This window comes from Elephantulus edwardii, unplaced genomic scaffold, assembly GCF_000299155.1.
Source record: "Elephantulus edwardii isolate Elephantulus edwardi_28Jun2011 unplaced genomic scaffold, EleEdw1.0 scaffold00343, whole genome shotgun sequence".
NCBI classification, from domain to species: Eukaryota; Metazoa; Chordata; class Mammalia; order Macroscelidea; family Macroscelididae; genus Elephantulus; species Elephantulus edwardii.
In genome coordinates, this window is record NW_006400093.1 from 719,915 (window position 1) to 734,084 (window position 14,170).

General features: G+C 38.4%; 2 pseudogenes; one reads left to right on the forward strand and one right to left on the reverse strand.

Annotated features, from left to right (window-relative positions):
* Positions 1–2,402: 2,402 nt before the first annotated feature.
* Positions 2,403–8,481, forward strand: LOC102867547 (annotated as a pseudogene).
* Positions 8,482–8,525: 44 nt separating this feature from the next.
* LOC102867951 overlaps positions 8,526–14,170 on the reverse strand; it is a 179,745-nt pseudogene continuing 174,100 nt past the window's right edge.

A 14,170-nucleotide genomic window follows, 5' to 3' on the forward strand; every position in this document is an offset into this window, starting at 1 on the left:
TAATGTTATGAATTTTTTACAGTATAGCTTTCTGTAGTGTTCTGATATAATCGAATTAATGTCCTGTAGTTCTGCTGTGATGTCACCGCTGTCATTTATTAATCTAGTAATATGTGTCTTGTTTCCCCCAACTTTTGTTAAATTTGCCAGTGTTTTGTCGATTTTATTGACCCTTTTGAAAAAAGAAGCTCACGGTCTTCTTGATGGTTTCAGCTATTTTTCTGTTTTCTGTCTCATTGATTTCAGCTCTTGTCCTTATAATTTTCTTTCTTCTAGAGGTTGTGGGATTAGATTGTTGATCTTTTTCTATTTGCTGAAGGTGTCGAGTTAGATCATTCATTCTTCTTCTTTCTTCCTTTTTTTATGTGTGTGCCTATTGTGATGAACTTCCCCTTGAGGATTGCCTTAGCTGTGTCACAGAGGTTTTGGTAAGTTGTATTTTTATTATCATTTGTTTCAAGAAATTTTTAAATTTCATTCTTTTTTTTAACCCAATCATGTTCTAGCAGAGAGTTATTTAGTTTCCACACGAGTGGTTTTGTAAGCTTTACTCGTCTGTGGTTAATTTCGAGTTCTATGGCATTGTGATCTGAGAAAATACTTTGTATTATTTCAATGTTTTTTTTAATTTATTGAAGCTTGCTTTGTGTTCTAATATATGATTGATTCTGGAGAATGTACCATGTGCACTTGAGAAGAACCTGAATTGAGCTTTAGCTGGGTGCAGTACTCTGAACAGATCCACAAGTTCGAGTTGGCTGATTGTATAGTTTAGATCGTCTGCATCTTTGTTGAGTTTTTTTTTTAGTTGACCTGTCCTTTGATGATAGTGGTGTGTTGAAGTCTCCTACCACTATTATGGTGCTATCTATTTCTCTCTTCAATTCTGTTAACTACTGTTTTTATGTATTTTACAGATCTATAATTTGGTGCATAAATGTTGACCAAGGTTATGTCTTCTTAATCTATCATGCCTTTAATCAGTATGTAATACCCTTCTTTATCTTTGATGACGGTTTTCATTCTGAAATCTATTTTATCTGAGATTTGTTTTGTCACTCCTGCTTTTTTGAGGTTGCCATTTGCATGGTATATTTTCCACCCCCCACCCCCCGCCTTTGATTTTGAGTCTGTCTTTCTCTTTCTTTTTTAGATGTTTCTCTTGTAGGCAACATATTGATGGACTTTGTTTTTTATCAATTCTGCTACTCTTTTTCTCTTAATTAGTGCATATAGTCCATTCATGTTAGGTGTGATTCTTGTCACGCCAAGTTTTACTTTTGCCAATTTGCTGTGTTTCTTTTTCTCTTGTTTCTGGTTACTATGGTCCATTCACTTTTCTTTGGCATCTCTGTTTGTAGGACTTCACTTAAAATTTCTTGTAGTTTTGATCTTGTTCTCACAAATTCCTTAAAGTCCTTCTTTTCTGCAAAGAATTTAATTTCCCCTTTGAATTTGATAGAGAGTTTTGGTGGATATAGGATCTTAAGTTCACAATTGTTATCCTTCAACATTCTGTATATGCCATCCTGTTGTCTGCTAGCTTGCATGGTTTCTGCTGAGAAATTAGAACTTAATCTAATTGTTGTAGGTAACTCATTGTTTTCCTCATTCTGCTTTTAGAATTCTACCCTTATCTTTTAATATGGAAAATTTGACCATGATATGTCCTGGTGGTTTTCTTTTTGGGTCTAGTGCATTTGGTGTTCTCTGTGCTTCTTGAATATGGATTTCCTTATTCTTCAAAATACCTGGGAAGTTTTCTTCTAGTACTTCTTCCACAATCTTCTCAGTGATTTCCGTGTAATTCCCCTGTTCTGTAATTCCAGTCATATGTATGTTATTCCTTTTGATGTCATCCCACATAATTCTAGTATTTTCTTAATTTTCTTTGTGTCTCATCTCTGATTTTTCTTCAAGTATGTTTCTATTGAGGCTCTTGTCTTCTAGCTCACTTACTCTCTGTTCCATCTCTTCAGTTCTACATTTTTTTATCCTACCAGTGTGTTGGACACTTCTGCCATTTTGGTCTTAATATTCTGGATTGCATTTTCATGATTTTCTATTATTTCCAGTACTGTGTTGGTGGTACTCTCACTCTCTTGGGATGATTTTTTAATTTCTTGTACCTCTTTCTTTGTCTATTATATAATTTTTCCCCTTCCATCTTTTGTACTTTCATCCATATCTGTTCAAGGTTCTCTTCATGCATGCATTTCTTCTAGATTGTTGTCTCTGAAGTATTTGCTCTCTCATTGATTTCCACTGTTTCTTCCCACATTTGCATCTTTTTTCCATAGCTCATCAAATAACTCTACATCAATGTATTTCTTCTGGTTCTCTCTAGCTGGATTATTCTTTGGGTCTGCTTTTTTACAAGAAGAGTTATTTTGTTTTTCATAATGGCTGATGTGGGTTGCTGCTTTCTTGACATTATTGGAGCATTTTTTTAGTAAATATTAGGCTGTTATAACTATTACTCAAGTTATAAAATTACTCACGGTACAATAATGTCTTGTGAAGCACCTATATATTTGTCCTCCCTTCTTGGCCAGAAGCCTGCAAGGCCACATGCCTGACAGCAGTTTTTTCCCCCAAAGTACCTGAATGACCAAGGAGGAAGCCTGTTATTCTCTTCTGGAAGTGTTTTTTTCGCCTCCTTCAAGGTGCCAGGACCTCCCTCTTGCTTGATTTAAGGGGTTTCGTGTGGTCCTGTATAGATTTTTTTTTTAAATCTTCTAGTCTTATGTATGTTTCCCTTGATTTTGTCTATGTTTTCCTTTAATTTTTTTCTCTGTTTTGTGAAGGTTTTTGACTATTAGTCTTCTGAACTCCTCATCGCGAAGTTCCAACACAGTTTATTCCTCTGAACAATTTTGTTTCTGTGTTTTGGTTACTTTTTTATGACATCTTGTCCTAAGTTTGGATTTTTGGGGTTTTTGTTTGTGTGTGTGTTTTGGGGGTGATTTGAATTTTTCTGTTTCTTTTGGGGCATTGTGGTGATGTTTTTTTTGTAGTCTTTTCACTTCCTTTCTTCTCATGAGTATTATATGAGATGATCTGTGTAGTTCTCTGCTCATTGTTTTTGCAGAATGGTTGATGATAGTAGACTGGACTGGTGATTGTTATAGTCTGATGTTAGTCAGTCAGGTGAACAGAATACGGTTTTTACTTTTGTGCAATGGATGGAATTGCAGGAAGTGGTTGTTGACTTGCTCTGTGAATACTCTTGCTATCTATTGCCAGGATACCTGAAAAAAAGGGTCTAAAGGCAGAGAAAGGAAAGAGGGAAAGAGAAACAAACAAAGAAAATATATATACAAATAAATCTTAAAAAGAAAAAGCAAATTTGACCAGTAAAATAAAAAAAACACCAAAAAATCTGCAACCAAACAAAACACCAAGAAATCCAAATTGAGAGGAGTACAAAAGGAAAGGAGAATCAACATAGACAAAAAAGAAAAAGGTATAAAAGACAGGTAATGGAAAGCAAAAAAAAAATCTTACTGATGTATCTTGCCACTGTTGTGGAATGTTGTGGAATGGCATTTCTTCTGATCTGACAGAAAATTGAGGAAGGGGTGCCCTATCAGGGCAGAGATTCTGCTTTTCCAAGTAGTGTCTATGGGCACCAGACAGAGTCCAGAATGTAGTACCAGGACACATGCAGCACTTCTGATGGCTTAGAGGGATATTGAGAGGTAGGACATCAGCTTCGAATGAAGTTTCTGCCTAGGGCAGTTTTCTGCCTAGTTTTGTAGTCTTTGTCAGACCCTGTCCAGAGTGCAGGTTGGTACCTAGGCAGAGATAGTTCATTCTGCCAGTATAAGAAAATAGAAATAGAGTTGGGAAGGAATATCCTGTGTTAGATCTATATAAATTCTGGCCCTGGTAGGAAGCCATAGGTGGACTACAAGCCTTTGCACTGTCCCGGTCTCAACAACAGGAGTATTTGTACACCTCCGTTTATGGGAATCATACTCCTGAAGCTAAACTTACAGGAGTGTCCAGCCAAAGGTAATCACTGACAACTCAGAGATGACCAATGACTGCGCTGGAGAGTGCTTGGAGAGTATGCTGCTTTGAATGTGGGTGTGGCCTGTGTCAGATTAAAAAAAATCACAGAGAAGTATGATTGGATGCAGGGACCCCAGTCTCAGACTGCATTTTCATCAATCTGAGAGCTGGTGCCATGTAAACAGTCCTCCTTCCAGACACAGCACATGAGACTTCAGAGCCAACCAATGTATCAGATACAAATAACATGAGCTTGTTCACAGGCAGAGCTGAGACTTGACAAATGGAGCAGTTTCCTGTGCTCACGTGGAAAGTTACTCCACTGATCCCTGGGAATGTATAGGAATGAGTAGGAGACTGCACCTTTCTTATCATCAGCCAGCCTCTAGTGTAGTCACTGTTCCTGTTGGATCTCTGAAACCTAGCCTAAGGAAAGATAAAAATGAATGAGTGGTATTGAATTTCTTCTTGATTATCTACTTCATTAGTCTCCTTAATCAATGTTTTTTTTCTGTTTCTTCCTTTAGTCAGTATTCTAAACACATCTTTACTATTTTCTTTGAAACCCACAATTCAGTGATTATCATCGGGATCTGCTACCTTTATTTTCAGTGTCTTTTATAGAGGGTCTGGACTGCCTGAGTGCCTAGTTGGCCATCCTATCAAAAGTTCAGTGTCTTAAAGACATTTTAGTGAGGCGTTTAAAGTTGCATTGTAAATTAAGGACAGAATGGTGAGTACAGATTAGGCATTGATTCCTAGCCCTAACCTCTTTCTTTCCTTAGACTTTTTTATCAATTGTGTCTCTCTCTGAACAGTGAAGTAACGGTGATTCTTGGTTCTGATCAATTGAAACCTGTGCTTATCAATTCAGCTTAACATATTTTTTTGCCAGACCACCTTTCCAACTTACCCTTTCACTTATTAAGGAAGCCTCCAACTTCTTTCTTTATGTTCTCTGGAATCTATGTATTTGTTTTATGTGTGCCTATGATTTGAGTGGAAGTTTATAAAACAAATTTGGTTTCCCTTTAACTCTTCATACTTATTTTTTTCATGATTTTTGACAATTAATTTTTTTATTAATTTTAATGAAAGTTTACAGTGACTTAAGGTTTCCAGTCATTCATTGTTGCACTTTTCTCCCTGTCCACACCCTCAGCCCCAATTCTCTTTTCTCCTTTATGAGTAAAAGAAAAACTCTTTCATTGCTATGCAATCCCTCCCCCTCAAGCCCACTACACTGTAAAGTCTTCAAGACTCCTGTCATGACAATAATAACTAATCATATATCCCTTTTAAACAGTTCTCTCCATCATTTGTTGCAATGCAACATTCTTCCCCTTCATACTTATTTTATAACAATTTAAATGTACAAAATGTAACTGCATTTGTTTCACTTCCTTTCTGTGATTCTTACCTCCATTAATCATTCAATCATACCCCTTTTTCTATTTGGGGCTTTATCCTTGGGCAAATACTCCCCCTCTGGCCTTATAGGATGGTTTATTCCAAAAAGTGTATACCTCTTGTGTTATTAGTGATCCCATAGACCTGTCTATTGTTTAGGTGAAAGTTGAGGCACAAGAATGAGGTTTTTCCTCCTAGTACCTTGGTAGTTCCACCAATTTCTATTGGACCAGAAAACTTGGTCACTTTTATGTTTTTGAGTTTTGTTTCACATTTTCCACCCAGTTTATTCTGGATCTTTTACTCTGATTCATTTTAGACTAGTCAGCAGTGGTATCTGAACTCCAGTTAGTTCTTTTGATATCAGGATTGCTAAAGATGTGGTTTGCCGGCTCCTTTGGACTAATTGTTTTTATACATCTTTACATTTTTTTCACTTTTCAATTTTCCAGATAGGAAGACACTTTGAGTGGCTGCTTAGAAGCTTTTAAGACTTCAGCTACTACTCACAAAAGTGAAATGTAAAACATTGTCTTTCTAGATTGTATTACGACTTTTTAACTTGATGTTCCTTGAGATCCCAGGACTCATTCTTTCACGGCATTTGGTTGTGAAGTTTACTTAAGAAGTTTAAGTAGATTTCCCCCCACCCCCCATTAGTAATCATGTTTTATACGTGGTTATACTTAGAGCATATAAGAACATGAATATAGAAATATTATCTGCAAAACCTATGTATGGTTATAGATGTAATCCTTATTATCTGTCCATAGTTGTTTGTATATAGCATTCATTCCCTTTGTTTTGAGCTCCTTACATTCCAAGTTTGAGTCTCTTCTAACATCTACTTTGGTCTTTTCTTTCTTCCCTGTCTTTGTAATGACCTTTTGCTTTATTTGTGTCTCATGGCCTTGATGTTATGCCACAACTTGTTAGATCTTCAGTCATTAATGTGCCATGCATCAAATTTATCCTTAAGATGAGTTTTGAATTCAGGTAGGCTAGACTTACAGTCATATTTTAATACTTTTTATTTAATTTTTTTTCTTCTTTTTTCATATTTTAATTCTTGAGGACCTATTTAATTTTAACTTGCATATGAATTTTCTTCACAAACGGTGGCTAACTCTAAGAGGAATGGGAATCCCAGAACACTTGATTGTGCTAGTGAGAAAACTATACTTGGACTAGGAGGCAGTCATCAGAACAGATCAAGGAAACACTGCATGGTTCAAAATTGGGAAGGCTGTATGCCAGGAATGTGTCCTGTCTCCATAACCTTTCAATCTATATGCAGAACAGATTACCCGGGAGACTGGGCTCTATGAGAAGAAATGTGACATCAGAATTGGAGGAAGATTCATCAATAATCTGTATTATGCAGATGATATAACCCTGCTTGCTGAAAGTGAGGAGGACCTGAAGCACTTGCTGCAGAAAGTCAAGGACTGCATCCTTAAATATATATTGAAGCTCAATATAAAGAAAACAAAGATTCTCACCACTGAGCCATTTGGCAGCATCATGGTGGTTGGTGAAGAGATTGGGACTGTTAACAGTTTTAGTTTGCTTGGCTCCACTGTCAACACTCTTGGCACCAGCAGCCAGGAAATCAAAAGCCATATTGTGATTGGAAAGTCTGCTGTTAGAGACCTCTCCAAAGTACTGAAGAGCAATGATGTCACTATGGAGACTATGATGCACCTGATACAGGCATGGTCATTGCAGTCACTTGCTATGCATCAGAGAGCTGGGAAATGACTAGGGATGACAGAAGGAGAATTGATGCCTTTGAGCTGTGGTGTTGGAGAAGAATATTGAATATACTATGGACTGTTAAGAAAACGAACAGGTTCATCCTAAAGAGGGTGAAGCCAGGCTGCTCCTTGGAAGCAAGGATTCTAAAGCTTCGTCTGACATACTTTGGACATGTTGCAAGGAGGGACCAATCCTTGAAGAGGGATGTCATGCTTGGGAGGGTGGAGGGACAGCACAGGAAAGGAAGACCCTCTAGGAGGTGAATCGATCCAGTGACTGGGGCAATTGGGTTAGGTGTGTAGGAGACAGTGAGGGACTGTTGTACATAGGGTCACATAAGTTGCAGGTGACTTGATGATACATAAAAACAACAACAACATGAGTAGTTGGTGGTCTGTTCCGCACTCAGCTCCTGGCCTTATTTTGATTGATTATATTGAGCTTCTCCTACTTCTCTTTCCACAGATGTAGTCAATCTGATTCTTATGTAGTTCATCAGGTAAAGTCCATATATAGTCACTGTATTTTTTAAAAAGTATTTGCAATTAATAAATCACTCATCATAGCCAATGTCCAATTGATCTTGGCTAACCAGAAAATCCCAGAGGAATGTCTATCTGTGTTTCATTGATTATGACCCAGAAGAATCAGGCCTTGCCTGGGGCTGCTGCTGCAAACCTGGATCTCCTAAGCCCACGAACAGCCATTCATCTTTGCTGACAGGGATGATCTCGCACTGCAGCTCCAGGGAGGTGGTCACATCATCAGCACCAACTGCTCTGCTCTGCTCTCCTCTGCACACTCACCAGGTGCTGTCCTGCAAGATGTCAGTAGAGTATGACAAGTTCATTGAGTCAGGGTGCAAGTAGTTCTGCCATGTGGATAACTACAACTACATGAATCCTAGGGTGTTACTGCAGCTGCTGGACTCCTTCTCACCCAGCAGCCATGACACATATCTCAGGAGACCCAGCCTGGACTGTGTCATCGAACTCACTGAGCCGGGACTCCGGGGGTGGCACTGTGACTATCACCAAGTTCTGGTTTTCCACCGGTGGGGCTGGATTCTGCCTCACCAGGAGTTTAGCCCTCAAAACGAGCCCGTGGGCTGGCGAGGGCAAATTCCTGAGTGCTGTGGAAAGGGAGAAGCTGTCAGTTGACAGTATGATAGGCTACATCGTGGAGGGGCTGCTTTGAGCTGCCTACTGTATAGCCTGCTCTTCCACTCACATCTGGAGAACTTGCCAAGGCTGCCTGCAGATCACTTTGAGTTACAGTGCTCCAGAGAACCCATGACGTCATGGGGCTGCAGGTTAGCCCAGGCCTGGCAGAGGTCGAGGCTAGGGCAGAGGCTGGTGGTCCTGGGGCCGGTGGAACAAGTGGAGCAGCAGCAGCAGCAGCAGCAGCAGCAGCACAGCCAGGGCGGCAAAGAGCATGAGACACGCTCTGCGAGATACCCCCTGCACTAGCTTCATGTGGCCACCCGTGACCCTCATCATTGGATGCCTGCAATTCCTGGCACTGGGAGCAACCAGTACAGCTGGAGCCCTGTTCAGCCATTTTTGAATAATCTTTAGTAGGATCTTGTTTGTGTGTGATACTATGTAGAAAACATTAAAAGAAGATAGAAGGAAGACACCGAGTCACTGTACCAAAAAGGGTTGGTCAATACTGAACCATTTAAAGAAGCAACATATAATCAAGAGCGATAGTACTAAAGAAAGGATTCAAAATTCATTGAGGGAATTGGCAAAAAATAAAACCCCAGGAAGTGATGAAATACCAATTGAAGTGTTTCAGGAAATAGTTGCAACTTTGGACATGCTCACCAGTCCCTCTGAACAAATAATAAAGAGCTGGCCAACTGACTGGAAGAAATCCATATTTGTTTCTGTTCTCAAAAAAGGTGATCCGGGAGCTCTGGTGGCCTAGTGGCAAGGACCTGCAACTACAATCCCAGAGGCACACAGTTCGAATCCACCAGATGCTCTGCCGGGGAAGGAGGGACAATTTCCTCCTGTACCAGTCAGATCTGATTTGATGGTACACTCACACAAAAATAATAAAAATTTTAAAAAAAAGGTGATCCAACAGACTGGAAATGATTGCATAATATCATTAATATCACATGAAAGTAGAATCTTGCTATATAATATGAAAAAAAAAAACCTGGAACAGTCATTCACAGGGAACTGTCAGAAATTCAAGCTGATTTCAGAAGAGGCTGTGGCAAGATGGATAAAATGGCTAATATAAGATATATCTTGTCTGAAAGCAGAGAATACAAGAAATATTTTTATTGCAGTTTGTTGACTATGCACAGGCATTTTATTTTGTGGACCATAACAAATGGTACTTAACTTTGAGAAGACTGGGAATCCCAAAAGATTTAATTTTGCTCATTCGAAACTTATACATAGAACAAGAACCAGTTGTCCAAACAGAACAAGGAAACAGTGTATAGTTCAAAATCTGAAAAGGTGTGCATCAGGGTTGTATTATTTTTCTGTATCTACTCAGTCTGTATGCTAAAGAAAAAATTCAAGAAAATGGACTATGTGAAGAAGAATGTGGCATCAGAATTAGAGGAAGACTCATCGCCAGCCTGTGTCATGCAGATGACACACCTTCCTTGCATAACATAAAGAGGAACTGAAGTCCTTGCTGCAGAAGATCAAAGATTATATAGCTTACAGTATCATCAAGAAAACAAAGCTCTGCTCAGAAGAAGATAACTAAAAACTGTAACCATTGAGATCTGGCCTGTGTGAAGGTATTCCCTGGATATTGCTATTTCCCTTCAGAGATTCCGTTGGCTAAGGCAGAAGTGTCCTCTCCTACCAAGCCTCAGGAAAAGACATAGGTTTTCACTGCAAGCAGCAACCACAGAGACATGGTGAAGAATGATTCTGTGGAGTCATTCCCAGGAAGTTATCAGTTCCCTTCAGAGACCCTCTTGGCTAAGGTAAAAGTATCCCCTTCCACCCAACCTCAGGAGAAGAAATAAATACACCAAGTTCAAAGACCACAGACACTTGAAAAGGGAAGGATCCTGGGCAGCATTTCTGAGAAGTTCTAAGCTCCTCACAGAGGCTTTGTCAGCTTCAGGGGTGGGTGAGGGTGGGTTAGAGGACAGCTCCCTAACCCAATCACTTCACATAATATCAAGGAAGCAGCACAGACATGTTAAACATGGAAAAAAAACAAAACAAACGTTCTAAAAATGCAGATCAGAATGAGGACCCAGTGAATACTTCAGAGACAGGAAGGCGGAAGAAAAATGTCCACAAGGAGTTAAAAGAACTAGTACTGAAGAAATTATAAATGTGGGAAGAGTTGAAGCCATACATAAAGAGCAAAAAGAAAGGAAAACAAGACAGGATACAACCATCACAGTACTAGAAACAACAGAAATGTGTGGGAATAAAATCCAGAATATCAAGACTGAAATGGCAAACATTCTCAAGATTATGAAGGCACAAAAAAGCAAAATAGAAGAAAGAACAGAGAATCAGTGAGATAGAATACAAAATCCTCCATGAGAACTTATAAGAATTAGAAACACTGAGAAGACAGAAGGAAAACAAGGAAACATTAAAATCGTGTAGGATGACATCAAAATAAGCAATATATGTGTAATTGGAATTCCGAACAGGAGGGGGAATCCCAAAACAAAACAAAAACCATGGAGAAAATTGTGGAAGTGATAACAGAAAAAAAAATTTCCAGGTATCATTAAAAATAGGGAAATACACATTCTAAAAGCTCAGTTAACACCAAACAGGGTAGATACCAAAAGGAAAACATCAAGATGTATCATTGTCAAATTCTCCAAAATCAATGACAAGAATAGAATACTAAAAGTAGTTCAAGAAAAACAAGTCATCTATCCAATTAAATTAAACTCTGACTTCTTAGCAGAAATCATGTGAGAAAGAAAACAATGGGGTGGTATATATAAAAGGCTGAAAGAACACAATTGACAACTGAGGATCCTGTACTGAGCAAAGGGATCCTTCAATATGAAGGAGAAATTAGGTAATTATCAGAAAATCAAGAACTTAAGGAATTCATCAAAACAAGACCAACTCTACAGGAAATGCTAAGGAAAGTCCTTCACACAGAGACAGGAAAGGAAAGTGGAATGCGCAAAGTAATCAGCAACAACAGAAAAAGGAATACCACAAAATGACAATGGTAAAACCTGCCTTATGTGAGAACCTGAAAAGACAGGGTAGTGGTGAACATAGTCCAGTGGTGATTAACTTTATAAAACATAATGAATAGGAATGATTGTATGAAACACAATGTGAATCAAGAATAGTATGAAACACAATGTATATGAATTTTGTTATCAAATCAATATGTTGTTATGTGCCATCGAGTCACTTGGAACTCATAGGACCATATGCAAAATGTCCCTGAACCCTGCTCTATCCTGTGCTAATCTCACTGTTTCTGACACACCTACCCGTATTAACCCAGTCACTGAATCTATCAATCTCATCAACAGTCTTCTCTTGTGCTGTCTCTCCATCCTCCCAAACATGACATCCCTCTCCAAGGACTGGTCCCTCCTTGCAACATGTCCAAAGTATGTCAGATGAAACTTCAGGATCTTTACCTCCAAGGAGCAGCCTGGTTTCACCCTCTCTAGAATGACCCTGTTTGTTCTAGCAATCCATAGTATATTTATTCAATACTCTTCTCCAGCACCACAGCTCAAAGGCATCAATTTTCCTATCATCCCTAGTCATTGTTCAGCTTTCTGATGCATAGCAAGTAATTGTAAAGGCTATGGCCTGGATCAGGCTTGTCTCAGTCTCCAGAGTGACATCGTTGCTCTTCAGTACTTTGGAGAGGTCTTTGACAGCAAATTTTCCTGATGTAATTTGTCTTTTAGTTTCTTGCCTGCTTATAACAAGAGTGTTGATTGTGGAACCAAGCAAACGGAAACTATTAACAGTCTCAATCTCTTCACCATCTATTATGATGTTGCTCAGTGTTGAAAATTTTTGTTTTCTTGATGTTGAGCTTCAATTTAAAAAAAATGCTGCTTTATGAATAATCACACTTAATATGAATGGCTTAAACACACCAATTAAGAGAAAAAGAGTAGCTGAATGGATAAAACAACAAAGCCCAACAATATGTTGCCTATAAGAGACACATTAAGGAAATGAGGAGAAATACAGACTAAAAATCAAAGGCTGGGGGAAAAAAGATATCAAAGAGGGTAATGATGGGCAAGGTCCAATGGTGATTAATTTTATAAAACATAATGCATGAGAATGATTGTATAAAACACAATGAGAATGAAGAATAGTGTGAAACACAATGTATATGAACTTAGTAAAAATAAAAAACACCAACCAATAAAAACATCCCAGTAAACAACACCAAAGATATATTGAACAAATGGCATACATAAGAAAGCTGAAGTAGCAATAGATAAAATAAACTTAATGAAATAAAACTGATAAAATAGACTTAAGAATGGAAACCACCATAAAAGATAAGGAAAGACACTTCATAATGATTAAAGACACAATAGATCAGGAGAACATACCCTTAATTAACATCTATATATCTAATTACAGACTTGTAAACTATATAAAACAATAGTTAACAGATCCGAAGAAAGACATAGACAATAGTAGTAGAAGACTTCAATATACTTTTTTTCACCAAATAACAGGCCAACTAAAAAAGAAGAAACTCAACAGACACAGGACAATCAGGCAACATGATTTAATAAAAGTATTGAGGATTCTTTACCCAACAAAATATCAAATTATTTTCTTTTAAGGTGCACACAGAATTATTCAGAATTTCCCACATATTAGGATACAAAGCAATTTTCAACAAATTAAAAATTCTCCAGAATTTACCACATACTAGGACACAAGCTCCAATAAATTAAAAAAAAAACAACCCACATTGAAATAATACAAAATACCTTCTCATACTAAAATGCCATGAAGTTTCTTGGTTCTAAAAATATTTTTTTTTGCCATGAAGGTTTTTTTAATTTATTTTTTTGCCATGAAGTTTTAAATTAACAAGAGGATAAAGAAAAAAAGGAACATTCATGTGGAAGCTAAATGACAGCTTGCTTGAGCACTACCAGGCTATAGGGAAAAAAATTCCTTGAAATGAATGAAAATGAAAATACATACTTTAAAAGCCTTTGGGAAACAGTTCATGGGGGGGTGTCAGTTCACAGAAATAAGGATAAGGGCTGATATCAATGGGATAGAAAACAGAAGAAACAATTGAAACCATCACAAAACCAGGATCTAATTCTTCAAGGGTTAATAAAATAGACAAACCGTTGGCAAACTTAAGATAAAAGAAAGAAAAGACACTAATAACTTGAATAAAAAATGAAACAGATGACATCACAGCAGAATCAGCTGAAATGAAAATTATAATATCAGTAAATTATGAAAAACTATGTTGTTGTTTAATGCCGTCGAGTCGTAGACGACTCATAGCGACCCTATGAACGAACAGCCTGAGCACTGTTCGTACATAGAGTTTCCGGAGGCAAGCCATTTTGGAAGTGGATGCTACTCCTGCTTCCAGGCTTGATTTAGCCGGGAAGTTCCAGCCAACACTGTCCACCATGGGTGCTCATTACCACGATTGGCACATCACTGTCTCAGGCTTCAGCACCACAGCAACCAGGGGTTACCTCTGTAACAGCGACGCACAGACCAGTTCTATACGAGTGCTATGAAAAACTATGTTGTTGTTGTTGTTATGTGCCGTCGAGTCGTTTGCGACTCGTAGCGACCCTATGCACAGCAGCCCTAAACCCTGCTCTATCCTTGGCCAACCGCACTGCCTCCGACACACCCATCCCGATTACCCCAGTCACCGAATCAATCCATCTCATAGAAGGTCTTCCCCTCCTGCGCCGTCCCTCCACCCTCCCAAGCATGATGTCCCTCTCCAAGGACCCGTCCCTCCTGGCAACATG